We start from the raw sequence: 26,352 nt of genomic DNA, 5'->3' as shown, positions 1-26,352 counted from the left end.
AGGCTGCAGTGATTTTGTCTGCAGACCTGTCTGTTGTTCTGGCATTTGACACCAGGAGGAAGAGGTGACACCAGAGGATGTCCCACAGCAGTTTCAGTGCTGCAGTTTCCTGCCATTAGGGAGTTGAGTGCATGGTGGTTCTACAGTGTAAAGAAGACTACAGAACCCATGAAGATTTATTACTCTGGAAACTAAGAAATCTTGGTTCACAGGTGGAGATGGGACACAGTGGCTTTATCAGCATATGCCAGGACATGAGAATTAGGTAATGAGCTTTTAAAACTATCCTTTCTAAGCACTACAGTGCTTAGATCTTCTGCCAAAGCAGACTGCCCTGAGATATTCCATATAGATGAGTTTGGAATCCTTTTGGAGTCAACTATTTAAATTAGTAGCTTATCTGAAATTGCTAAAAGTACATCAGAATGAAAAATAGGTAGTAAATACTCTCTTTGGGGCCCTTATAATTCATTTATTGTCTCCAGTACATCTTTGTCTATCAGTGTAATGTACAGAGGCCAGGACTGCTTGGACTGCCTATTGAAGGGGGGGATTTTTGGTGGAGTGCTGTCAGTCTGTTTTGTTGGGCTGGGCTGTGGCCAGGAGGGGTTTGGGGGAATGAGGAGGCTTCCCTTTCCTTATGCAGAGCCTTTGGCAGGAGGAAATCCTGCTTCCATTGCCTTTGAACCTTCCTTGTTCTGAAGCTGTGCTGTCAGTGAGCAGGAAGGAGCAGGCAAGAGCCTGAGCTGGCCCTGTGGGGTTTGTCACTGCACAAATTCAATGTCCAGCTTGAGGGCTAAGGAAGCATTTCCATATTTCTGTTGATGGCTGCAGTTTCCTTTTGTGTTTCTCTTGGGTTCTTCAAATAGGGCAATGATAGCTTTAATACCCACTTGGAGTTTTTGTTTGCTTGGTTGTTTCCTACAAGGTCTATGAATATGTTTTTTAACATGGAAAGAGTAAAACAATGCCCAGAGAGAGTTAGGTCCACTATTTTTATGAGGGAATAATATTTATCAGGATTTAATTGTGCAGGAAAAGCAGACAAGCACCGCCTGCAGGAGAAAACCCTTACACACTGGTGTGAGTACATCAGATCAGTAACTGGTGGTTAGCAGGGAGGGACAAAAAGCCATCCTTAGCTTTAGTGGTAAAGGATCCAGCTCCTGATTCAGGCTCAGATTACTCATTTTCCTGAGTAATATCACACAAGTGCCTTCATTCTGCAGGATGGAGAGACTGCTTTTCTCCCTGGCAGGCCACTGTGGGTTTCAACTCCTCTGAGTTTTTAGACTCCTCACAAGCTAGAGTGGGCAAGCCAAGCTGCTGGTCTGACAGAAATGCCTCATCTTGGTTTGCCTCATGTGCCCTGTGAGTTTGTTTCTGACAGAGACCTGAGATACCATTTTATTATTTGATTTTATATGGTGTTATTATTTGATTTTATATGGTGTTGCACTTGGCAAAGACTGTGCTGGGCTGCTGCTGCCCTGCTGGACACTGGTTTTGGAAGCTTAAGGGAGTGAATGCAGTTTCCCCTAAAATTTCCAAGCAATTACAGGCTTTATTGGTGAGAAGAATTAGGATTAGATGCTGAGCAGAATGGGTGGCCTTTGTGAGGCTCATCCATTATTAATCAGCCATGTAATTTCCCTTAAATGGCAAGGTGAGGTTGCTTTTGTTTTAGGTGCAATTGCATCTTCATGCTAGGAGCAGAGATGGGACCCCCTTGTCTGCATTATTGTGAATTACCCATGTGGGAAGTGAGGGTGCTGTAGGTTGGAGATGCTGCCTGGGAGCTTGCTTGTGACACAGAGACACAATCAGATGCTGAATTAGCAAGAAATTAATTCCTCCTTCCCCTTCTCCTTTCCCCATAAGAGATGGGTTTGTTTTTGCTGGAGCTTTGCCTGTGTAAAGGCTGCAGTGTGGAGCCAGTGTTTGCTGTCACACTTAACCTTTGGCATGTCAGAAAGCAGCTCATGGTGGAAACCAAATCCTTCTCCTCTGATGGTGGTAGCTGGGCACAGGGAGGACCTGGGGGAGCCACCCAGCCCGACCTGAAAATACTGGAAAACAAACTCCTCACAGATGAGACAACTGTAGGACACTGATTTAGTACAACATAATAGTTGAGCTTCAAATGCCTTATAATGGAGAACAAATCTGTATACTCTTAGCTAAAACCAGAGTGATAGCATAATAAACATAACCCTGTTGAACTCCAGGAAGCATAAATCACTTATAAATCAAAATAATTATTAAAAAAATACTTATGGTTCACTGCTGAACTCTGATTTACAGTCTGAAAAATGCTGCTTTGCTTTCATAAAGGCATTTCCCTTGATCGAAGCTGCTGCAATTAAAGGGAGTGGTAATGAGCCAGAAGGCAGCTGAGTGATGTTGCCTTTTGAGGATCTCTACAGCTGCCATTTTCATAGCATGAATAGCAATGCTTGGTGCTGCAGAGAAGCTCCCGTGGATCAGTGCTCCAGAAATTGGAAATGTTGTGTTTTGTAATACACCCCCACTCCCCTAAACCTACCGTGCTGTTGAATTCCATCCACTTAAAACAGAGCCTATGTTTAACAATAATTTAAATCATTATCCTGCCTGTCAGCTCAGAGTTAAGGGGCTCTGCGACTGCGATTCTCTGTTTAGAAACTGCCTGGAATAATAACTTTCAGATGTCTCAAATATGCACCACTTATCTATAACATCTAAATACAAATGTCTCCCTGCTGAGCAAGCCCAACACTGTTTACCTATCGTGTCCAAGCCATTCCAGAAGGTTTGCTTGGCGTGGAGCGGAAGGCCCTATATCCGCAGCTCCGACGGCGCTGTCACTGTAATGTTTTTCAACTCCTCCTCACCCTTAGGTGATCGCAAAGAAAGAAATAGCCTGAGGCGGGGAGTGACAAGTGAAGGATGTCCCCGCGTGTGCATCGCCCTTCCCCCGCCACGCTCCAAGGGTAAAAGTGCACGGCATGGAGGGAGGCAGGGAGGGATGCAGCCCGGTGCGGCCGGGATGATGCTCTCGCCGCTGGCTCCCTTCCAGCTGCTGTGAGATGATCCAAATGCTGCATCCCGGGCCCCGGGCGCGCTGGGGCCGAGCACAGCCGAGCCGCTGTCGCCAGCTTGGGGGCCCCGGGCTCCTTCTCGGCGTGCAGACCTCGGTGGGACCTGTCAGGTCTCATTGAGCATCAGGCCGGGCAATTGGCTTGCGCCGTATGCTGCCCCCGAGGCGCGGCGTGTGCCGCAGCTGGGCTGCCCCAGGAGCTGCTGTGCTGGCACTCGGCGGGGATGGGCTGAGCTCTGGGGCTGCCCCAGCAGCTCATCAGCAGGGAAAACTGAAAAGTCCTTCCTTGCTTCACTATGTCTGACCTGTGGCTTAATATCCCAGAGCCCTTGGGACTTTTGGAGGCTCTCTCTCATGCCACTCACCTGGAAAGAGGGGAGCTCCATCCCCATGGCTGGCATTGGGCACCAAAGGCTTCTGCACAGTGCTCTGCAACCTAATGGGAAACCTATGTGGCTTCCAAATTTCCTAATACACCCCAGAGAGCCTCACATGGTGCTTGGGCTTTGTTTCCCTTGGGCACACAGAGCACCCTTAGCTGCTGTGCACTGTCCTGAAGCAGTGAATGAAGGTTAAATCAGGAGAAGTGAGAAGCTTTTAATGCATCTTTGCATCATCTTTGGTCCCTAGGTGAAGACTGAGTCACAGCTCTTGTTCATATATCAGGTCTGTGATATCGACATTCTTTCTGGGGCTCTTATCCCTTTGCTCTCAGTTAACTCCTGCATTACTTGTGTCCAGCCCCTGCAGCACTGCTGCTGGCCTCATGCTGCACAGCAGCAGGTTTTTTGAAATGAGCACTGAGGGGCCACAGTTCATACCAAATTGTTTTACATGGCTAAGGTTATGGAAGAAAGCCTTGTCCCTTGTCCTCCACTGCTGCTGCCTCTGCAGTCAGGTTGGGCCCACAATAGTGTTTTTAAGAATAGCTGCAATTAGTGAAGTGTGCAATGGCAGGTTTCTTCTTCCTTTTTCTCTTTTTTTTAATGCAGACTTCCTTGTAGGGATGTGGCTTGGAGAGGAATCCTTTATAGCCTGCTTAGGAAACTAGACTGTTGAGGCTCAGTACCTGATGACTTTTCTTCATGCAGCACAGCTGCCTCCATGTACATGACTATTCAGGCCAGTTTACTTGCTTGGAATGCTCAAACTGTGTTTCTGTTCTTCCTTCACCTCATGGATATTATAAGAGATTCTTTAAATTGTAGTTTCTCTGGACAGAAACATGCACAGGCACGTGGTTTGGTGCCTGCTTGCCTTGCTGGAGCTGCCTGTCCCACCTGCTGCTCCAGCACTGTGGTGATGCAGAAGTTCTGACTGGGGAGCTGGAGGCTCTGCCGTGCTCAGGAAATGAGCTGCTCTGAGGTCACTGTCCCTCTATTCATCCTCCCTGTATGGATATTTGGCGGCTCCCTCTTTATGGCCCTGTCCCCACATACACAGGCATCAGGTAGAAGATGGGAATGAGAGCAGCATGCAGGATCCATGGGCTCCCCATCTACAAACTGGTTCTTCCTGCATGCTCTGCAACTCCTCAGCAGTTCCTTGCTGCTATTCCCATCATCATTCATGCCAGAGCTCCTGGAGCAAGTTAACACAGTAGCAAAATAACATCTATTTAATCCATTGCTCTTCTGTGTATCTGTGCTGGTGGAGTGTGGCAGTGATGTCCTCTCCACAGAACATCACATTTACCAGTCATTCTCTGATACTTTTTTGCAGCTTGGCCATGGATGCAGAAGAATAATTTGCAGGCACTGGTGCTGCCTTTATTCTGTTTATTTCTCTAACTGTGCTGGGGTGTTGGCTGCCCAGACAGAGAGAAGGCTGTGACAGCCATCCTGGCAGCCCAGGTGACTCCAGTGAGAGATGACCAGTGACGTGTTTCTGCCCCAGTGGCACCCTGAGGTGACAGGGCAGAGTGACAGATGGCGTTGGGTGGCACAAGAAGCATTGCTGGCATGAGGGGTATAAACAGCAAAGCTGAGCCCATATGATCAGTCCCAATCAGTCTGTCCAAGGAGCCGTGGCTAGTTTCAGCTGTTGGGGGTGGGAATTGTTTGCTATAAGCTAAAGGTTGAAAGCTGAATTGAACCTCAGCTCCTCCAGAACCCCCAGTGCTCTCTGATCTGGTGTTTTGATTACCTGAACCCATTTTAAATGCTAGCTCAAGCGTCAAGCCCTCGCATTTCCATTTAGCTGTTCAAGGGAAACAATTTTAATAGCTACCCAGCTATTCATCAGGATTAGGCCCTCCTGGAGTAATTTGGATAGCATGAGAGCTAAGTGCAGTGTGATCCAAGCTTAACTTGGAACATCCAGAGGCACCAAAAAACATTTGCTTCTGTAACCGAAGCGCTCTCCTCAGCCCCCGCTCTTCATACCGCTGGCCATGTCCAGGAGCAGAGGAGGAGGGGCTGGGGGACAGCCCTCCCTCCTGTTATTCCTGGCCCTGACAGGAACTGGGAGAAGCAGAAATATCAGCAGGAAGCATCCACTTTTGGAGCTCCCACCCACAAGTCAATGTGAGCGCAGAGGAGAGAAGGATCCGTGTGCTGGGGTGCTCACCCAGCTCCCCAAGTGTGCACGCCCTGCCCTGGCACTGCGGCACAGAGCACAGTGCCCTCCCAGGAGAGCTCTGGAATTCCAGGGGAGCAGGAACAGTTAATTTGTTCTTTATTTATTGCCCAAGTTTAGATAGCTAATATATTGCTCTGCCAAATGCTGAGGAGAAAAATTCCTTGTTCCACGTTGTGTGTTTCTTGGAGTGCCCCTTGCTGAGCTGCCAGTGCCCAGCGCTGAGCAGGGCTTCATGGTGGAGCTGAAGGTTTTGCTGGTGGCTTCAAGACTTGGGAATGCACATGGATTTCCTCTCTTGTCCACATATGTATGCATCAAGAAGTTTTGGTTACTTAATCTTCTGTATGCAGTGGGAATATGCTAGAAAATGTTCTTTAAAATATTTTAAAATTTAAGTTGCATAGATTAAGGTTGTTTTTATGCTCTTCTGCTGACTGGCTTTTTCCTATCCGGACTTCACCAAGATTTCTGTGAGAGGCTAAGGCACTAGAAAAATTTTGAACATTTAATGGCTGTGGTGGTGAGGACCTGTCAAGGGTGATGCTGTCTGCTTTGTGTATAATTGCTGAGATCTGAAAGTGGGAGCTGGAAATCCCTTGAGAATCTGGTCTCTTTAAGCACTTTGAGCCTTTAGGTTGGCTGTGGAGGCTCCTGGGACAGCAAAATTTATGTAAGACATTTTGCAGTGTCATCTTTTTTGGTTTTTTTCAGTTTTGGGAAGTGTTGAGGCTGGATGGAGTTCAGAGGGTGAAAGGAATGGTTCTGTTGCCTTTAAAAACTGCTGCTCCTTGTTCCTGAGGCTTGTTGGTTGCTTTACAAGGGGAGGCAGGAGGGTATCTGCTTACTGTCTGGTAGGACAGTGACTGTTTTATTCACAGAATGGTCTGAATTAAGATAAATTACTGAATCTTGTAAAAATCATGATGGTGAGACAAAGCCTCTGAACTAGCTGAAAATAATGGCTTTTTGAAGCCCTCTATAAATTTTTACAGTGCTTTCTCTTTATATATATATATATATATATATATATATATATATATATATGTATGTGTGTAAATGTAAAAGCAAACAAACAAAATACTTGAAACACTGCACAAAGATTAGAAATCTTCCAGACTTTCACCTTTTCCATAAAAAAATAAGGGGAAAGTAACACATTAAATGATTTGCACTTTTTCAGTGGTCTAGATAGTGCTATAGTGAAATAACACAGTGTGCATCCAGCTGAAAAGGGAATTCAACCAGGACTGCAGATCACATGCAGGCAGCAAGGAGGAATTGTTGAAAAGCTTCAGAGATTGGTGAGGGGAAGCTCTCCACTCTTCACTGTCCACCTGGGCATTACATCTCAGAAGAGATGCTGCAGCTGAAAGGGACTGCTCAGTCCCTAAGAGGGAGGGGGAGGAGGTCAGCTGGGACCTTCAGCATGTACAGAAAACTAAAATGACAGGAGAATGGGCGTCATCTCTGCTTCTCTGAAAAATAGAGAATTACCATGTTGAAAGTGAAGTAAGACTATGAAGGAAAGAGTTTAGCTCTTATAGTTTATGTATTTAAAATACTTTGAGGAACTGAAAAAAGGAGAAGAGGGAATTTGTTGTTGTTTCTGTTGTCTTGGGACTGTTCTCCTGGTGCTGTGCTTTACAATGTTGCACAACAAGCACAAGATGCAACTTCTGTGTAAGAGGAAGTGTGGTAAGTCTCTTGGACACTTGTTTCCTTTTTTTTTCTTGGACTCTTGATTCTTCCCCTTGGACATGCATTGGCATGTTCTTGTGGTTCTTTCCTTCTCCCCACCTCCCCAGGAAGAGAGATGGCCAGCACTGCCCCGAGAGCATGGACAGAGATGGAGCTACACCGAAATGTTTGGGCTCCCCTGTGTGTGGCTTTTACAGCAGGAGCTGTACAATATCTCTAATATCTTACAGGCTGTTTCCTCCCTTCACCCTGGAGTAGAAATCAGAGCAGGACCTGATGTGCTTGAATTTTAGGCATCCTAGAGTTTTGTAGATCATAGCTACCCTGTTTATTTTTAAGATGCACAGAAGATTCAGCCCCATAACTTTGTCTGCCATCACCTATTGCTAACTGAACTGCCAGGAGAGCATTTAGGTGTGATCACAGCAGAGCCTCATGTTGGGAAGCACATTGGTAGTGTTGCAGGACAGGATGGTGGATGCCCTTAATGAAGAAGCACTTAAAAGTTATGCCAAGTGTCTCCTCTGTCTGTCAGCATCCTCTTTCCTGAGCAGGAATGTGCTTAGTGCTGTGTGTTTCTCTTTGGGGAGCCAGGAGATACCTCTGCTGAAAGCTGAGACTCCAGTCTGAGCATTTGAGACATGAGATGTGAAGTCTCTGATGATTTTACTTAGCCACTGGATGGTGAAGACAAATTTGGCCCTTGTAGAAACTTCAAAGCACGGAGCTGGCTGAGGAAGGAGAGCTGATCCCAGCACTTCCTCCAAAAGCAGGAGCTGAGAGTCCTCTGCAGCCCTGGGAATGCTCACAGTTATGTTGAAAGCCTTTCATGCTCAGCCTCAGGAAGGCTACTGAGACAGCAAGGGCAGGGGGTGGATTGTGAGTGTCACTTGTGGATTGTCAGTGACTGTGCAGACTACAATGGATTTATTTAAAATTTTATAGGCTGTGTTTCTCATTTAAAACTACAGAGATTTCCAGGAGAAGGTCAGCTGCTGGCCACCTGCTCCCCAGAGAAGTGCTTAAAAGGGCCTGTTCTCCCTTTTAACACCTAAAGCCTTTCAAAATTTAGCAAGGCAAGCATGGGATCTGGCACTGAGGGCTCCAGACCTCAGTCCCTGCAGACACCAGAGGGTATTCACAGCATCATAAGCTGCTTGCAGGAGGAGAACCCAAGTCACAGGTCACAGGGATTGACAGACCTCCTGAAGGCTCTTTGGGGAGGACGAGGGACAGGAATAGACACGGGGGAGCCTGGCTTTCTGCCCCTTAGTCCCAAGCACAATGACACCATGCCCTGTTAACACGGTGCACTTGATGACTGTAGGTGTGGTGAGATAGTAGTGGGAGGGGAGCTTTGGGCAGGGGTGGGATCAGGAGGAGTGAGAGGCAGAGAATGGGATGAGACAGGGGCAGATGATTGTGGGTATGGAGTTACCTTAACAGCAAAAGCAAAGTAGAAACCCCATCAAAAGGGCCATTACAAACAACACTTCTTTTCCTTATTTTGGAGAATCCATATATTTTGTTAGAGCGCCTTCATGGGACGACCTGCCCAGTGTTTGTAATCTGAAATCCTGTTGTCTAACATGTTTTTGGCTGTTAACATTTTCCAACCTATTGTGTAAATAGCTTCTATTTTAACATTTTGGCAAACTGCTTCCTGGGAAAAGCCTGATCCTTCCACCACTCCTCCAGGGTCCTATTGTCCGGGGTCTTATTTTTCCTTCCTGTTTCACATGAACGTGCAGAGCTTTGACAATTGCACTTTGTAATCTTGAAATGTGAATACTTTCCAAGTCTGGAAGGAGTCTCTCAGTTTTTGAGATTGACCTTTGATTTCCAGTGACAGCCAGAATGGATTTCTGCAATTTTTCATGTTGCCTGGGGCCTGACATTGACTAATAGGACTGGATATTCAGCAGGAATGTCAGGAAACCTTCGGTGATGAGATTTATTCAGGCTGTCCATGCATAGTTTCAAAACTGTAGGGCTAAGTTCCTGTTTGGGTGAAGGGAGCAGTGTTACAACACGGGTGAACTTAGACCATTGCCCCTGCTTTCATTCCACACCCCTCCAGATCTGTCTGATGAACAGCAAGCAGTCTGTTCTGCTTCAACTACTACAATAAGGACATGCAAAATCACATGGTTTTCTGTTGAAGACTAGCAGCAATTCCATTGAATTTGCCTTTTGTTTATCTTTCTTAAGAAAACAGCAGATTCTGCTTAGTTTTACTGAAAAAGTCCATTGCTGGCTGGAAATTACTATCCATAAAAAAATAAAAATGCAGCAAGATGTAGGTCAGTGTGCTTGAGAAAGGTTTCTGTAGAACTTCTGCACTGACTTAATCGGGGGATGTGTGTGGGAAACAACTCGCAGGAACCAGGGCACATCTATAAAAGCGATTTTCCATTCTGGTTATGTCTTTTTGGCCCACTGGGCATGTGACCTGCTCCTTTTGCCCCTGGTGCTTGGGAAGACATCAGAGACCATCAGAACTCTGCTGCAGGCACAGATTCTTCAGGGCACCCCAGGGGCTGGCTGAGCCAAAGAAAAGGAGGGGTGCCAAGCACGGTGGGGGACTCTGCATGGTCCAGATTTGTCTTGGTGCAGCTTCATCCTGTCCAACAGAGCAGATGGGGCTGCAGGGGAGAGAAGAGGGACTCTACAGTTTGTCAGAGATCTCTGAGGCCATCTGCAAATGTAGATAAATGGAATAACTAGACCCTCACACTGAGCTTGTCCACAGAGCACTGGTGATGATGACCTGGTTACATTGGGGTTCTATTTAAAATTCTTCATTCAGCTCTCCAGCTGCCCCTCAGTACAACCTCACATGACTAAAAAAATTGATTTTTAATGCTTGATCCATTCTTTCCTCTCTTCCATATCTAGGGCAGGGGGAGTGAATGAAACTTTTTTTCCTCCTATTTGCCAGTTCATGTTTTCATTTAACCAGCACTGGTTGCATCTAGGGGAGAGTTTGATTTGTATTTTTATGTAAGTGAAGCAGCATGTGAAAACAGTCCTTTTTTATGGGAAGTTTTGTAAAAAGACTACTACTGATTTTTACAAAACACAGATTTTGATCTGACAGTATTGTTTTCAATAGAGGTTTGCTTTGAACCAAGGAGGGCATTCACCCTCCTTTGTCCTTAAGCCACTGCAATGGGTTTCACAGGAGCTGAAAATCACATTTCCTTAAGTTGGAATACTCTCATCAGCCATTAGGGCTGAGAGTGGCTCTTCCTTTGCACAGCAGCCAATGGGATGTGTGAGATGTTTGTTTTCCCTTCTGTCTCCTTTATATTACCTGGCAGGCAGTGGGTGGGCTGCAGAATGCTGATCCAGGGGGGAAGGTGTCTCCTTTCTTTCCAAGCTCTGGCACGGGGCATCCTCCTGGCCTGGAGAGGATTCCCACCCCAGGAACCAGCCCTGGAGGCTCCGTAGTCCCTGCAAGGAAGGTCCCTATAAAGGATCAGCAAGCATTTACTTGGATATTTAAATACCCTTTTGGGCCCCTGGGATCAGAATCTGGCCCTGGTTCAGGCAAAAGAAGAAACAAACATCTGCTTCTCCAACATTCAAAGCAATGTGAGAATTTTAAACTGATTTCAAAATAAAGACATTAATTTGGGCATAAACAAACAGTCACCAAAGAAAGATCCTCAGAGAAATTTAGCTGCTGAATCCTTGACCTCTAAAGGACCCCTAAATATAGTATTGTATGCAATGTGCCTCTTCTTGTGGGTGAGATATTAAGAGCTTATTTATTTATTAGAAAGTGGTTTACAATGTAAGTAAATTAGTGAGTTCCAAAGCCCTCTCTCAGCTGCCAGATGCTGGGAGGATGTTTATGACCACTGTAAATAATTTCATGGCTTAATACAAACACATTTTTAGAAATCAAGGGCTGATGACTATGTGTTTATAGTGCAGTTGAGGATTTATCAATTCCTCCAGAGTATGAGAAAGAAAACAAACAGTATTTCAGATATTTTAAAAATTCATAAAAAAGAAAAACCCCAAAGGTATCCTTCATTCACAGTGCTGTGGGCTCGAGTCTGCATTGCCTTGGCTGAGCTCTCCCAAGCCTCATCAAGTCAGTGAGATCAGGAAATGCTCAGCATCCTTCAGGACCCAGCCCATGCATTCTGGACGCTGTGAAGGCTGGGGTTTCAACAGCACAGACAAGTCTTCCCTGCACTGCATTTGCAGATCAGTTTGCTGGTGCTGAATGACCTTTCCCAAGGTCAGCTTCACATGACAGAAATCAGATCCTTCCCCATCAGCAGAGCAGCAAGGTGGAGCAGCACAAGGGATTTGCTTTATGTTGTGGCTAAAAGGTAATAAGGACTGAGCAGCCCCTCAGGGTACCAGCAGAAGGGTGGCTCCAGAGGGAAACCTGCTTCCCAGACGAAAGGCATAGGATGAACATGGGGCTGGAGGGAATTTCCTTTTCGAGGCATGTGTGCAGTGAGGAATTCGAAATCGGCAAGGTGACGTCAGAGCCTATGTGGGATGCTTGGTAGGATTTCTGTGAAAAGTCTCAGTGCCTTGGGGAGGGATGGGCAGAAATGAAGTATTACAGATGCTTCATTTGAGCTTTAAGTCTATTTTCAGCCTTTGTGTGGATGGCAGCGGAGAGCCTGAAAATATCAGCAGAAGCTGTGGGCTGCTCAAGTCATGGTGCCTTGTGGTAGCTGCACGTTCCCATGCTGTGCTCTCCATAGCAACATATTTTCAATGTAAAACCACAGAACCAGCTGAATAGTTATGAGCATTTACACTCCCATGTGCATGGGAAAACTGATGATGCTGCTGAGCTGCTGCAAGGCAGAAATTTCTGGTCCTTGCTTTAAATTGCAGCTTAAGCTGTGCTTTCAGTCTAGGGATGAAATGAAGTTTGATGATGGGAAGTGCTTAGGCACATGAATTCACAGGTGCTCTGTTCTTTTTTGGGAAAAAGTGACCCTTTTTTAATTACCTAAGAAGTTGTGGGGGCAGGAGAGTGCCCTGGATCTACAACAGGGCAGAGTTAGATGGGTTGACACAGTGAGGTTTGCCTGGGCTAATGGTGACAATTAATTAAGGACAATTAATTTAGGGTAAAGTATGCTTTTTTGCAGTTTTTGAGAAAGCAGTCAAGCCCAGTGCAGCAATGCCTCAGATCTGGCAGGCTGAGGTTCGGGTGCTCTGATTGCAGCAGTGTCAATTTTTTTGCAGTGAATGTTGTCTGGCACCATGCTGATCCTTTTCCTTGATGGTGCTGGGTTGCCCAGCTTTGAATTCAGCTGAGGGGCTGCAGTCTCCAGCAAAGCAGAGGTGGCTGTGCAGTGCAGTGCAGGCAAGGCACAGCCATGGGCATGGCACTGGGATGGCCAGGGAGGTAAATGGATGGAGCCTGCAGGGCTCAGTGGCCAGTCCTGGCCATGCCTGGTTTCCTTGTGCCTTGAATCATTCCCCTCCTGCCAGTTTCTGGGACCAGCAGTATGTGTGCTGGGAATGGCTTTGAGGTGTTTTGGCAGGTACCACAGTGGCAGAGCACAGCCTGGGGGTGTGTGTGGCTGCTGTCAAAGGAGCTGCTCCCAGGCTCTGCCTCCAGCTGCCCACAGAGCAGGCATGCTCAGCAGGATGGCACAGAGACAGTGACAGCATCTGACACGCCTTTGCTGAATGGCTGGGAGTGCTGGGGAACAAGGCTGCTGACCTGGAAAACAAGCCAAGATTAAGAAATGTCAAATTTCTGGGGAGAAGAGGGTTTCCCAGAGGGCTGAGAGGTGGGGAAAGTAGACTTTGGAGGTTACTTTGGGATGGCTCATTTCAAATGGACCATAAACCTTGACTGGTGCCTCTGGGAAGTTCCACCCTGACACCCAGAGCTGAGACTCACCTCCCAAAATGGGGCTCTGGGGCACGGGCAACTGTTGACAGCATGACAGGAATGTAGAGGTGGCTCTCCTCCTGGGGGCAGAGAAGAAGGATGATGTCTTCTAATCACCTTTAGGGAGCTCCTCCTGGCAGGGTTGATGTAGCAGTGGGCAGGGTGAGGCCACACTGTCCCTCTGACTTGCCCCCAAAGGTGCTGCAGCTGTCTGTGCCCCAGCAAAGCCACTGTGTGAGCAGCTTCTCCTGTGGTTAAAAATTCTGGTAGTCCCATCCATGTTCTGTTTGTTGCAGATGTAAAAGTGAACCCAGCAGCTATCCTGTTATTTGTTTCCTTACTAAATTATGTTTGCTTCATGTTGCTCACAAATATGAATTTTCAAAGCACTGCAAAACTCACTCAAGAAAGAATTGACATTGCCTGATCTGTGAGACCACGGGCGACTGCAGCAGTTCCAACAGACCTGAGTGAAATGCTTCTGGCAGGACAAATCACTGAAATGCAGTGGGTAGCAAAGTTGTCATTTATCACTGTTCCTGCAGATTTGGGCCATGGTGGCAGTCCCTGTTCACTTCTGTGCAGACAGGGCAGTTTTTCTGCTGTGGCAGCTCTTGCAGCTGTGACAGAGCTGATGTGGCAGAGCCGGAGGGCAGAGCCTGCAGCTCGGGGTGACCCTCATCTCTGCCAGCAGGATGCAGCATCCCAGATGCACTGTGCTGGCTGTCAGCAAGCCAGCAGACACACACTGGTTCTGTTCTCAGTGCTGTCACTCTGTCCCCCTGTAGCAACGGTGTTTGGTGTGTTGGCTGTGGGGACAAGGCTGTAGTAACTGGGAGTCTCTGTAACTCAGGTGTCTCTTTGCCTACTCCAGCAGTCCTGATGATCCCCATGATTTTTCCATGCTATTTTAGGGAGTAAATGCTGTCCCCATTTTCCCCTAGATGCCCCATTGGAAATGGTTAGACTGCCAAGAGCAGCCAATTTTCCTTCTTGGCAGCATGGAGCAGGACCTGCATGTTCAGCACCCTGGCCTAGTGGAGGGAGGGATACTCAGCCAGGAGGGATTTCATGGACTTCACAGCTCTTCAGAAGGGCTGCTAGCTGCAGGGTGAAGGGCTCAGCTTGGCGTGGAGAAGCTGTGGAACCCATCCTAGCCAGGCTGAGCAGCTGCAGTATAACACACCAGCAGGAGGTTTGCAAAAATGAGCAGGGATGCAGAGCCCTCTCAGTGTTTAATAGGAAGAATAAAGAGCTGTCAGGGCACATGGGCAGCATCTCAACATCTCACCCTGACCCTCTTCCCTGTGTTTATTGTACCTTCTCACTGTGTTATGTCTAATAAGGGCCATAAACTCCCCTGGATGGGACTTCCCATTTTTAACTGTCAGGCACAAGGCACACCTAAGCCACCTTATAAATAATCTTTCTGTGCAGAGGGAAACTCTGGAACAGAAAGGGGTGGCTATGGCAACCACTATCTGGGTGCTCTGTGTCTGCTGTGGGCTCAGAGCAAAGGGGACATGGCTTCTCCTGGGCTGGAGCAGAGGGTGCACAGCTTCCTGAGGCTCTTTCTGCACGTGGCCATTGACTTCTTCCTCAGCATAAATCATGTCCGTGCCTTGTTGGGATTTCTTCTTTTTCTTTCCCCTTTTTTTCTTCCTTTTGCATACTTTGATATGAAAAAAGTTACAGAACAGAAATACAGCAATTAGTAACCCTTTCTTCTCTGTTTTAGATTACAGGAGAATTTGATCACATCCTCTGCTTTTTCTGCCTTTCAGAAATGCTTGTACAGGTTTAGCTATGTGCCTTCCCAGGACCACACTATGGTGGCTGGGAATGGGCTTTGATGTGAATTATCCAGACTCTTGCTCTGATCACTAGACTGCATCTGTCCTTGGAAACAAAGACATTTATAAAGTCCTAATTGTTTTAGTGCCAGTAACACTGAGCTGTACTGAGTACAGTAAGAGGTCTTTTTGCTCTAATATCCAGGTCCCAGACAGACCTGGGATCAGTCCCAGGTTCCTTTGAGCAAGGCATTACTGGTGTTGGTGTTGACATTTCAGTTGATGCAAGCACATTATTCTGCAATATTTATTATTATGTAGCAAGGCTTTGATAGTCCCCTACAACAGTTCAGAGTAGGTGTAGAAAGGTTCACAATAACACTCTCACCAAATATTGCTTTAAACGTTGATGCTGAAGAAGGCAGAGGCTGAAGAGAAATGAGTCTACTAATGGGATGAGAAATTCTTGAATTTGGGAGTCATCCCTGTATTGGTTACCAGACTGGTTAACAGATTGAAACTGGACAAGTGGATGAATGATCTGTGGATGAAGTGGATCCTATGATCTATGCATTCAAAATACTGATAGGCAATGAAACTTTTCTCTGGGGTGGGTGAGACTGAAATTTGTCTTTTGCTTGTTAAGGAGCTCTAAAGATTCTGCTCTTTAGTTCCTTTAGATCAGAGTATCAAAATAATTTTTAAAGAAATCACAAGCCTAATGGGCATTTGCCATGACAAAATACATGAAGAATTTGTAAAAGAGATGACTTTTTCAGTTATGTACCTTTGTGGAAGTGAGCATGGGCTCTTTCCCTGGCTCCCCCATAATTTTGTCCAGCAGGGACAGCTAGAGTGGGGGATCTAGGCTTAGTTTCAGGAAATCTCCTTTGCTGTTCTCTCCACTGGCGCAATGCAAGGGGACAGATGGAAAGTGTAGTTTAACAAAGAAATTTTTTTTTTTTTGTTCTGTGGAATGTAGGTTTTAAACCTTACCCTGTGCTCCTGGTTTGGGACTGCTGATGTGCTTATGTGCACATCCTGCTACCTTCAGTGGGATATAAATACTTGTTTGGAGGAAGTGTATGTTGCAGGGCTGTGTTGACCTGAAACATGCCTAAACACATACAGAACTTTTCAGAATTGGTGCAGACAACAGCAATTGTGCTATTTTAAAACAAGCTCATATACAGGGCCTTGATTTACCGTTTCCATGTACAGCTTTGATAGTGCATCCTGCAGACTCCACCAGTTCTGAAGTAGAAGTGAGGGGCATGGTATGTAATGGTTGTACTGTCATTTTGTACATGTGGAAATTGAGTCAGAATTTTTTTGAGAGCTCCTTCATGTTGATTTATGGGTGGAAATTCTCCAAGAAAGAGATATTAAAATTAATTTAAACAAATAAAATATTCTGGACAAATAGCACTATGTGCATTCTTTCAGATATATGTTTGTTGGATCTTTAGATGAGGAACCAGCTTGGAGGAGGAGAGATATCTATAAACTTAGTTAGTCATGGTTGAAAAATTGAAATACTTTTGGCAAACTCTAGCTGTTTTCTTTTACTATTTTCAAAATTCTATATTTCAATGTTCAGTCTTGAAATAACATTTTAATCTTGAAAAAATCACTGGCAACAGTGATTTCCAAACAAGCCTCAGAAACCAACTGGAGAAACTCTTGATCCAATATTCATTTGCTTTTATAAAAAAAAAGCAAGATGAGCTGAACACTCTGCTTCAGGTTAGCCTGAAATACTGTATCTTCACAATTAATTTTGATTTTTCTTCAGGCCGGCTATGAAATATTGTGTATTATTACTGCATTTCACAGGCTGCATCTTTAGTAGAAAATGTGCTTTTAGCCCTAAAAGGTAGGTGAGTTAGCAGCAAAATCCTTGTGATGCCCAGGCAGTTTATCATTTAGCAGTGCTCTTTGAATGGAACAGGACTGCAGCAAGCCCAGGCTCCTGGCATTCCCAAGGAACTGAGTTTTCCCCCAGTGGGATGAAATCAGCTCAGTAAGCAATGGTGCTGGGTGAAATGCTGGCCCTTGGGAGACCCTGCCTGGTAGGAGGTGGTTGTTGCTGGGCTGAGCTCTCCCCCAGCACTGTTTGCAGGACAGTGGCACTGGGAATGTGGGAAGAAGCTGCAGAAGGAGCTTCAGCATCCCCATGGCTGCCCCAGGGCACGGGGTAAATGCAAGTGAGTGACAAAGGAGACATGCAGGAAGGGAGGATGACAAATGGGAAGGAGGCAGAAAGTGCTTGTTTTGAAGAAAGTTGCTGTCAGGTGATTCAGGGGGTGAGGGAATGTGTCTGGTGCAGCTTGGAAATGGGCTGTGAGCACTGAGATGCTATGGAAACGTTTGCACAGGAACATAAGGTTGGAAACAGGCTTGTGGGAGGGCTCACAGCAATCTGTGGCAGAGCACATTGAGGTAAAGTTGTGGGGTTTACACTGCCTGCATTTGTGTTCTTACCTGAGTAGGTGAAATGAGAGAGACAAAATTCCTGGGAGAACAGGAGGGTAAAAGGAATTATAGTGCCAGGAGTAAGCACCAGAGAGCTATGAGAAGACAGCTCTATAAAGTTATTAGACAATAAGAACTTGCAATTATTGCCCTAATTTCCCATAAAGAAGGTAAAAAAAAAAAAACAAAAAACCCCAGAGCTTTTCTATAGAGAAATTTACATTTTAAAGAACAGGAAACATAAGATAAAGTGGCAATTGACAGTCTCCTGGGAGAATTAAGTCTATTACAGGTAATTAAAAGAAATCAAAAAGGCTTTCCATCTATAGAAATAGTCAAAGGAAATGGAAGGGGAATGTGGGTCACCCTACAGAGAGAGGCAGGACTGAGATTAAAATAATATTGGCATGGTCCTAAAAGTGATGATTGTTTTTCTGTGGTTTCCAAGAGGGATAATAATAATTGATCATGGAGGAGGTCTGGGCCATGGAGGTGAAAATCATTGATTGGGGTGGAGTGAGGTTCAGAGACTCCATATGTTAGTCAGGGATGGATTTGGGGGTGAATAACAGGATCTAGGTTGTCTCCACAAAATCCAGGGCATGTGGTTTCTGTTCAAATCATATTTCCCTGACTTTAAGGGAAGTTAGGAAACCCATGAACACAATAAAGGGAATCAGACCAGGAGGAGCCAATATCCAAAGGTGGCTTGTGGCAATGGATAGGCACATCTTCAAACTGAAGGATGTTTGTCAGTCTTCAAAACTGCTGGCTGGGGAGGATGAATTTGCCCTGAATGAAAATCCTGAATGAAACTCAAATGTGTTGTTGGTAACACAGATGTTGCCAATACCCTGCAGACTCTCTCTGAGCATCAGCTTTTGTGGAAAAGAAAACAAATGCAAAATGTAACACACATATGGAAGTTTGTTCTCCATAACCCACTGTCAGACTCTTTCAGAACATTCATATTTTCTGAGGAGAGCAGCAGTAATTTATTTCAGTTTTATGAGGTGAGTTATGCTCTTTGTGCTGTTTCACATGTGCAAATCAATTTGACATGGTTACAGATGTTAGGGAGAATTGTATGGATATTTGTTATAAAGCAGACTAATTCAGAGCACTTTATTAGATAATAAACACCCCCAAACTACAATTTATTGATCCATGTATAAGACTGTATGCTGTCATTCCTTGGAATTTTATTGAAGAATATGCAGATGATCAGTTCAATTACTAAGCTGGCCTGGGAACTGTAGTTGCTCACTCTGGCTTAAAAACAACCAGAATTCTCTAAAGCTCAGGGATTTTTATTTTCCCTTTCTGAATATTTCAGCTTGGAAACTGGCAGCACATGAGCTCACATCCTTTTAGAATCCAGATTGCTTGTTTGTTTTTTTCTGTTTTGTTTTGCTATGATATTTTGTCGGTACCATTGGTACAACACTGACAACCCATGACAACAAATCTGTGATAGTCACAGCAAACCAAGGTCATATTTGTGTTCTTGGAAAAGTGAACAGGTCCCAAGGGTTTTCCTGAGATTCATTGACCAGTACACCAGCTGCCTGGTGGTATAAAAGCACCATTACCCCAAAGCAGGATTTGGTGTAAATGGCCACAGGAAGCCACCAGATCCGCACAATGAATCTATCAAAGACCTAGCTGTTGGTAACAACTAAAGACTAGGTTTATTCTCTTCCATCCCATTTTTTATCACCTCTCCAAAACTGAGTCATGCAAACCAAATAGTTTTAGTGCTCAATATCTCCCAAAATGCCTGTAAAGAAATGCTGATTTTTATCCAAGTAAATGCAATCGCAAAGCAAAGATGAGTCCAGGGAGATGAACAAAAGCACTGTTAATTTCCAGTCATTTCTGTTAAAGTGGCAGATGTTTGTAGCCTTGCAGTTGGTTCCACAGGATGAATGATCTGCTTTCTTTTGTAAACCAGCTTTAAATTTTAGTGACAATTTTTAGTGTAAATATGAATTATTTCTCCCACAGAAGAACTTTGGCTTTGGACTCTTTGTAACCCTTGGCTTGAGCTTTGACTTCTGCCCCTTGGTTATTGTAGAAATTCTCTCAAATACTTCCACCAGTATTGGAAAAAAATATCTGAATGTCTTGCCAGGAAGTTGATTAGGACTGTGTTGGTCACAGGCACACAAATGGACTCAGGTGATTTACATACCTGCCACTCCTGCAGTGATAATGGCTGATATGAAAAACCAGGTAATTTGCCTCCCAGGCTGCAGTGGGCAGGAAGCCAATATTTGCTTGTAGCAATTAACTCCTGCTTTTCCCATGTGGATGCCCATGAAATGTGTGTGTGCTCTTCACTGACTGTGCAGTGATCCCAAATTGGCCTATTGGGGAAGGAGAAATTCTGGAATGGTGGTTTCCATGCTGACCACTGGCATCTGTAGTGGATGAGGAATCCCAAGTAAATTGACTTTTGAGGTGAGAAGAGCAACCTGCACACAGAAGCAGAGGAGCAGCAGATAGAGAATAACGCAAGAATAATGCATTGATAAAGAATTAGGAAATGAGAAGGTTTACCATGGAAAATGGAGGGGTTTTGTTGAGCTAAACCCTAAGGGGCTTCACTTAAGAGTTCTGCCAGAGGAGCCATCTATCCCTCTGGACTGCTCAATCCATCCCACAGTTTCCAGTCTATAAAATAAGAACACTAATTCTTCCTGCCTGCCACTCACCTCTTATATATCCTTTCTGTTTACATGGTGAGGAGTGTCTTCTGCTGCAGAGCCTGGCAGCTGGGTTGTGATCTCAGGTGCAGTTTGTCCCAGAGCAGACTTTACTGTCTCTTAAAGAGCAGCCTGGCATCTTCCATAAATAGCTGGTACAAGTGGTATTGTCTGTTGGCTGTAGTTTTGCAAAGAGAGGAGCCAGAGCAGTGAGAGCAAATGGGAGCACCTCCATTTGAAATGGGATATTTATGCCTTCAATGAAGTAGTGAAATGCACATAGCAAGATATTGTGTAAGTAGATTTTGACTGATGTCCTTGATTTGATGTGGGTGTTTTCAATATGGAATGGTTGATCAGAGGCAATAACTCAGGCAGTTTGATTTCTCAGTTCATAGAGAGAAATGTACTTTGTAAAAGTGAATTCCTAAGTATATGGCAAAAGAGGTTTTTAGTCTGAATCATTCCTTTGAGGGATTTTAAACATTTGCCTCCCACATGCTACAGTAATGCTCTGGAAGTGGTTTCATTGTATGGTCCGAGAAGCTGCATTCTGGCGCCTGATGGTTTATGAGAAATAAACACAATGGAGTGGGCTGGGGTTATATAAATTCACCATTTAACAGCACAAGCAGTGAGGGGAGAACCTGTGAGCAGCATCAGAGCAGGAGGAGCCATCCAGGAGCGTGGGTCTCTGCAGCATTATGCTGAGCATGGCAGATCCCAGCCTCCTCTCCAGACCTCACATGGAGAGTAAGAGTTTGCAGAAAAACAAATAGTTTTATAAGTATCTCCTCTCACACGGCCAGCAGGGAAAAGCACTTTAGACATGCTCTGTGAGTGGAGCTTTGCCTCTTAATGACTGTGAGCAGGGCCTCAGCATTCTTCACTTCTCAGTTTTTCTCCTGTGTTTATTTTAAGTAAGGATGATTTTTACTCTCCTGCTTGCATAGCTCCTCCTGCTACAACAAAGCAGTTAGGATGCACACGGCAGAAACTGAGGGAGCCTAGAGCAAAGAATCCCATGGTGATGAGGATGTCTTCACACCATGAGTACAGCAGGCACTATGAAAATCTTCTTCCAGTTACCCATTAATTTTGGTGGGTTTTGAACCCAGGGCTACAGAATGGTCCTTCTCTTCCTAGACACAGTCACAAATGCTTTTCTTCTTCCCACTGGAGGTGATGCTGTGGGCTGAATGCCATACACACATCAGGCAAGCTGGCAACCAAAGGAGTTTGAGAACAGGTATTACTCCTTGCCACCAATTACACTAATTTCCATCCTTATTTTAGGAGAGATAAATGAGAATATAAGTTGCTTCCATTTTACCACATTTTCAACCCTCAGTCACCTTAAAGTACATAATAAGTTGAGCTATAAACAACTTATTATGTTGCAGAACAACTTATTCTGCTATGCAGAAATTCTTCTGGCCACTCTGCACTGTGGCATGGCAGCCCCCAGCAGTGCACATCAGCTTGCCAGGACTGAGTCAGAGAGGGAGCAGTGAGTGCCACAGCACAGCACAGGGCAGCTGAGCTGAGATTGTTACTGCACTGCCATGGTGGGCAATTTGAGCCTGGGAGCCACAGAAGGGTCCCAGAAGCACAGGTTTATTTCTTGTTTTACAACTGGTTGCTTTCCCCAATTGCCCTTGAGTGTGATGCTGTTTTACAGTGCGGTACCTCTGCCTCATGTTTCAAATGCCTCTCTCTGCAACGTCAGAATCCTGCCAAATGGACTCTTTGGTGCATGCAGACCACAGAGGAGGCACTGCAAGGTTACAGGTGTTGAAAGGGCAGCTGCCCTCCCTGGGTAACTCCTTGTGGCAGATAGAGCTGGTGGTGGGAAAAAGAGCCTTCACCTGCACTCCTGAGTGGGAATGCAGCCACTCCAGGGTGGTGGGAACAATACAATATACATCCTTTTGCAAGTGCAGGTTTACACAGAATATTCTTGCCGGGGCCTCTGATTTCAATGTGTATTTTTGTAGCTCAGTATCCCTGAGGTTGCTTGGCTGTGGAAATTATACCATGAGCACCAGTACTCACTGAAAATACCATTACCCAGTGAAGTGAAGGATTAAGTGAAGAAAATTGGATTTGTGAAAAGCAAAGCAAAGAACAGAAGGAAGGAAAACCATGAGTTTTCACATGGAAAGGGAAGCATCATACCAGCAAAATTCTGCCCTTGCTAATTTTTTACTCTTGGCTTAGTAGCTAGGGACAGAAATGTTCTCCAGATGCAAGGAATCACCCAGCACTTCCTTGACTTCTCAGCATTCTCTCTTCTGGGAGGGAGGGAGGGAAGATCATTAGAAATGGACTATATTCTTAAGGTTCTCAGAGAATGGTCTGAGTCCCCAAATTAAAAATTATTTTTTTGTAGTAGTAAGAGTCACAGTTGGTTTATTTACACTAGGTGTTCCATAGCTCATTCTGGTGACTGGTTGCAGACCTCATACTCTGAAGAATTACAATTCATGGAGGCCATAGGATTGCACCAGTCTCAGGAAATGGGTCAAGAGGAGGGTCTGTGTCCCTTGAGCTGTAGTTAAACACAAGTCTGAGTTTCCAGACTGTGTGTGCATCCAGCTGAGTTTGCTCTGCTGTCTTAGATCCTTTACAGGTGTAGGAATACTGGCTGCTCATGACCTTGGAAAGTCAAGCCTTCAGACAGTAACAGACAGTACTGAAAAAAGAAAAAGAGGAGGGAAATGATGATTTGACAGTCTGACAGCAACACATTCCCTTTGGGCATGTGTGGGGCTGAGATGATCTGTGCCTGCTGGTGTATTCAATTTGCATGTATGTGATCTCTGTATATTATAGAGATAATGTATGTATTCTACATATTAACATAACACATGTTTAAGGAAATAAATTATTTGACAAGACAACATTTGGCAGTAGCTCAAAAGAAAGGTGGTAGTGAAATACTTTTGATCTGAGTGCAGTGATTTCAGGTGCATCTGTCTGCTCACCAGCTCCTTGTATAAGCTGTTTTAGAGAGTTCCTGCAGTTGCATTGAGCTTGCACAAAGTGGGAAGCTCTTCCATGCCCTCTGAGCAGGAAAATGGAAAGCTTTGAAACCTCTCGCATGAGGAAGATACTTGAAATTATTTTTCTGTGTCAGGAATCACCTGCTGAGAATCTAAATTTTGCAGATGATCCCCACTGAAGAGGAGAAGAAAACAGAAGGCGGCTGAACTGCTCAAGTGCCCGTATTTCTATTTAGATAAATTAATTACTCCTCCTTACCTTTTTCTTAAACAAATCTAGAAAAAAAAATACAAAGACATTTGTAAAGATAGACATCCTTTAAATTCAGTGTCTCAGATTCTCCAGCTGAGGAGCAGAAAATCTGTATTTAGTAGAAATCCTTTCCACTTTGGCTCTGTGTGTACTGCTGCCAGAAACTATAAGTCTCAAAATCCAGAAATAATATCATAACTGCTTTGATGCAGAGCTCAGCAAAACCTCTCTGGAAAGCTACCTGGGCAGCCAGCTCCACTGAGCTGCCATGGTCAGGGCCAGCTGCTGGTGGTGTTAACGCTTGTTCTGGTGGCTTGGGGACAGCTCTGCTCTTCACAAGTCCATCTATTCTCACCCAAGGAGATCTCTCATCAATTGAATTTTCCCAAAAGTAACACTGCCAAGCGTCTTATACAAGAAGTTTTATAGCCTTGGATGTTTAATGACGAGATGAATGATTTCTAAATTCTTCAGGCTGAAGCTGGGTGGTCCTTGGTAATGGGCTGTTGGACCCATTTTGTGTCTTACAGTCTCATCACATGAAGTCTTTCAGTCGTTTTGATGTGTCCCCCAGATTTGGCTCTGTAAATGTAACTGCTCCTGAACAAAGGAGTCTCTCCTGTGTAGGCATTAAAAATCACTTTTAAATGTTCTGCAGGGCTAAGGCTGTGTTATGGGGCCACTCCAGCATGAAGAGCTTAAATCTGTATTCAGCATGACTAGTTTGTGTTTAAAAAGTGGGAACTGAAGCTTTAGTGGAAGAAAACAACTAATTCCTGGGCATCTTCTTCTGAAAGAAAGTGGTCAAAGTCATCTCATTTGTTCCACATTTCACCAGATCTGTTCTTTCACAGCCCTTGGCCATCATCAGTTATTGTGGGTAAATGGCATTCCACATTTCTTCCAACCTACCTACTACCCCAAAAGACGAATCCCACTTTTGTTTTGATTTATATTCAATGGGATTTTTTTTTTTCCTTTGGCTGGATATTTTGCAATGCAGGCCAGCATCTCTTAGAGACTCATCTCTAAATTTTCACAAACATACTTCAGAAGCCAGTAAACTGCAATCCTTTCTCCCATGGTTATTTGCAAACGTTAATGAACTAAGTGTAACAGTCACTTCTATATGCTAGAGACATTTTATTCCTCAGGTGGCCATGCATCTGAGCTACTGAGGGATTTAAGTAAAACAGTTGGATATGTAACCCTGGTTTGCTATCACTGCCATGTGTCTTGTCTGCAGAACTCCATCTCTCTTAACCTCTTTTCAGATGGAAAAAGATATTCTGTCCAGCAGCCAAAGGGAAATGCAAGCATCCTGGTGGAAAACAAGCTGTTTCAAAACCCTGGCTGCAAGCTACCCACACATCACAGTTGTCAGCCAGGCTGCACATGCATGGTTACAGGGAATAAAATAGAGAGGACCTTCTGTTCCTATTCAGAAAGGTCTCTATCCATTCACCTACACAAAAGGATTGTCATCAGCTGCCAGTATTAATTTGTTCTCCTATGTAGGTTTCCAGCTATAGGAGGATAAAATAAGTCCAGTGCTATCCAGCAGGAGCACTTGGAATGCAAATGCTAGCCCATTAATGCGACCCACTTCTAGATTACTTGGGGTAATTTCTGATCTTATTTATTCCTCCTTTTCTTCAATTAACTTCTGAGAGGCTGAAATATCAGTATGCAAAAAATCAAATACGAGAAACAAAGCCCATTTTTATTTTAGGACTCTGCTTCCCTTGTAATAGCAGTTTATTTAAAGAGGAGCCTGGAATAATCCAGTTTAAGCAAAGCAAAGAGCTCTACTGAAGCCAAACCTTGTGTGGGTGTGCTCTTGTCAGGACTCCCAGAAGAGGAGGACAGGAAAGGCTGTTAGTCAGACCACAGATATTGCAGGAGATGTTGGTTACTCAGTAGCTGGCATTATTCCTTTGCGTACCAGTACAGAGCTACTACTCTAGTGTACTGGGAGAGAGTACATCCCACTGGGAAAATCCTCAGATAACCTGATGTCCTGCTCTTTATTGTCATAAAGAAAACCCCAAGGATATGTGGGTGGAAGAGGAGTCCACTTCAAGGGCCTAGCATGTGCTTTAGGGACAACTTTGCCTCTTCCCCTTGTTCCACCTTGTGCTGTGTTTGCAGCACATCCCATGTGGGGGTCTGGTGTGTTGCTTGTGTTGTGTGGGGTGGTGTCACCTCCTGCTATTTGGACCTGGGCTCAAAGCCACAACAGACTTCAGTCCAATTGGGTCACAGCTTCTTACACCATCCCAAGAGTTTCCACATACTCAATTTTCACAGAAAGTTGGACATAAAAATAAATTTTTGCATTATCTCAGCTTTATTAAATAATTTTTTAATGAAGGTGTTTTTTTTCAGTATATTGTTCTTTCAAATTTCTAAGACAACAGCACAGCTAAGGATGTAGTAAATATAAGTAATTTCAGTATTAAAGACAGGGGAGTATGTTCCTCAGAAAAAAAAAGAAATTGATTAGTTCTTGAAGCAGTAGGTTGATACCAACAAAGAAAATAAGGTTCAATTTTGTTTCCACTGGTGGATTTGAATGTCTGAGCATCATTTTTCTTAGTTATATATATGTGGATTTGAATTTTAATTATTTGGGTTGGATATAATAAATGATTGTATTGTATTTCTAAAACCTGGCATATTCTCAAATTCTACACTGTAAAATTCATGTCTGTACTGCTCTGCACTGAGAACCGGAACACTAATGATTAGCTATAGACAGAAATATTCATTAAATTTCATATGGTGATAAATAATATAGAGCTGAACATAACAATTTCTTTAAAATAAAAAAAAAATGTAGCTAGATATTTATTTTGTAAGTCTGTGAGAATT

The 26,352-nt window shown here is 44.6% G+C and overlaps 1 protein-coding gene across 3 annotated transcripts in view; it reads left to right on the top strand.

Moving 5' to 3' along the window:
* NEURL1 (neuralized E3 ubiquitin protein ligase 1) overlaps positions 1 to 26,352 on the top strand; it is a 141,448-nt gene that overhangs the window by 97,102 nt on the left and 17,994 nt on the right. The window lies entirely within an intron of this gene.

The sequence above is a fragment of the Zonotrichia leucophrys genome, chromosome 6 (genome assembly GCF_028769735.1).
Source record: "Zonotrichia leucophrys gambelii isolate GWCS_2022_RI chromosome 6, RI_Zleu_2.0, whole genome shotgun sequence".
Lineage (NCBI taxonomy): Eukaryota > Metazoa > Chordata > Aves > Passeriformes > Passerellidae > Zonotrichia > Zonotrichia leucophrys.
The sequence above is the reverse complement of the archived record's forward strand: the minus strand, read 5'-3'. Positions and strand labels throughout refer to the sequence as shown.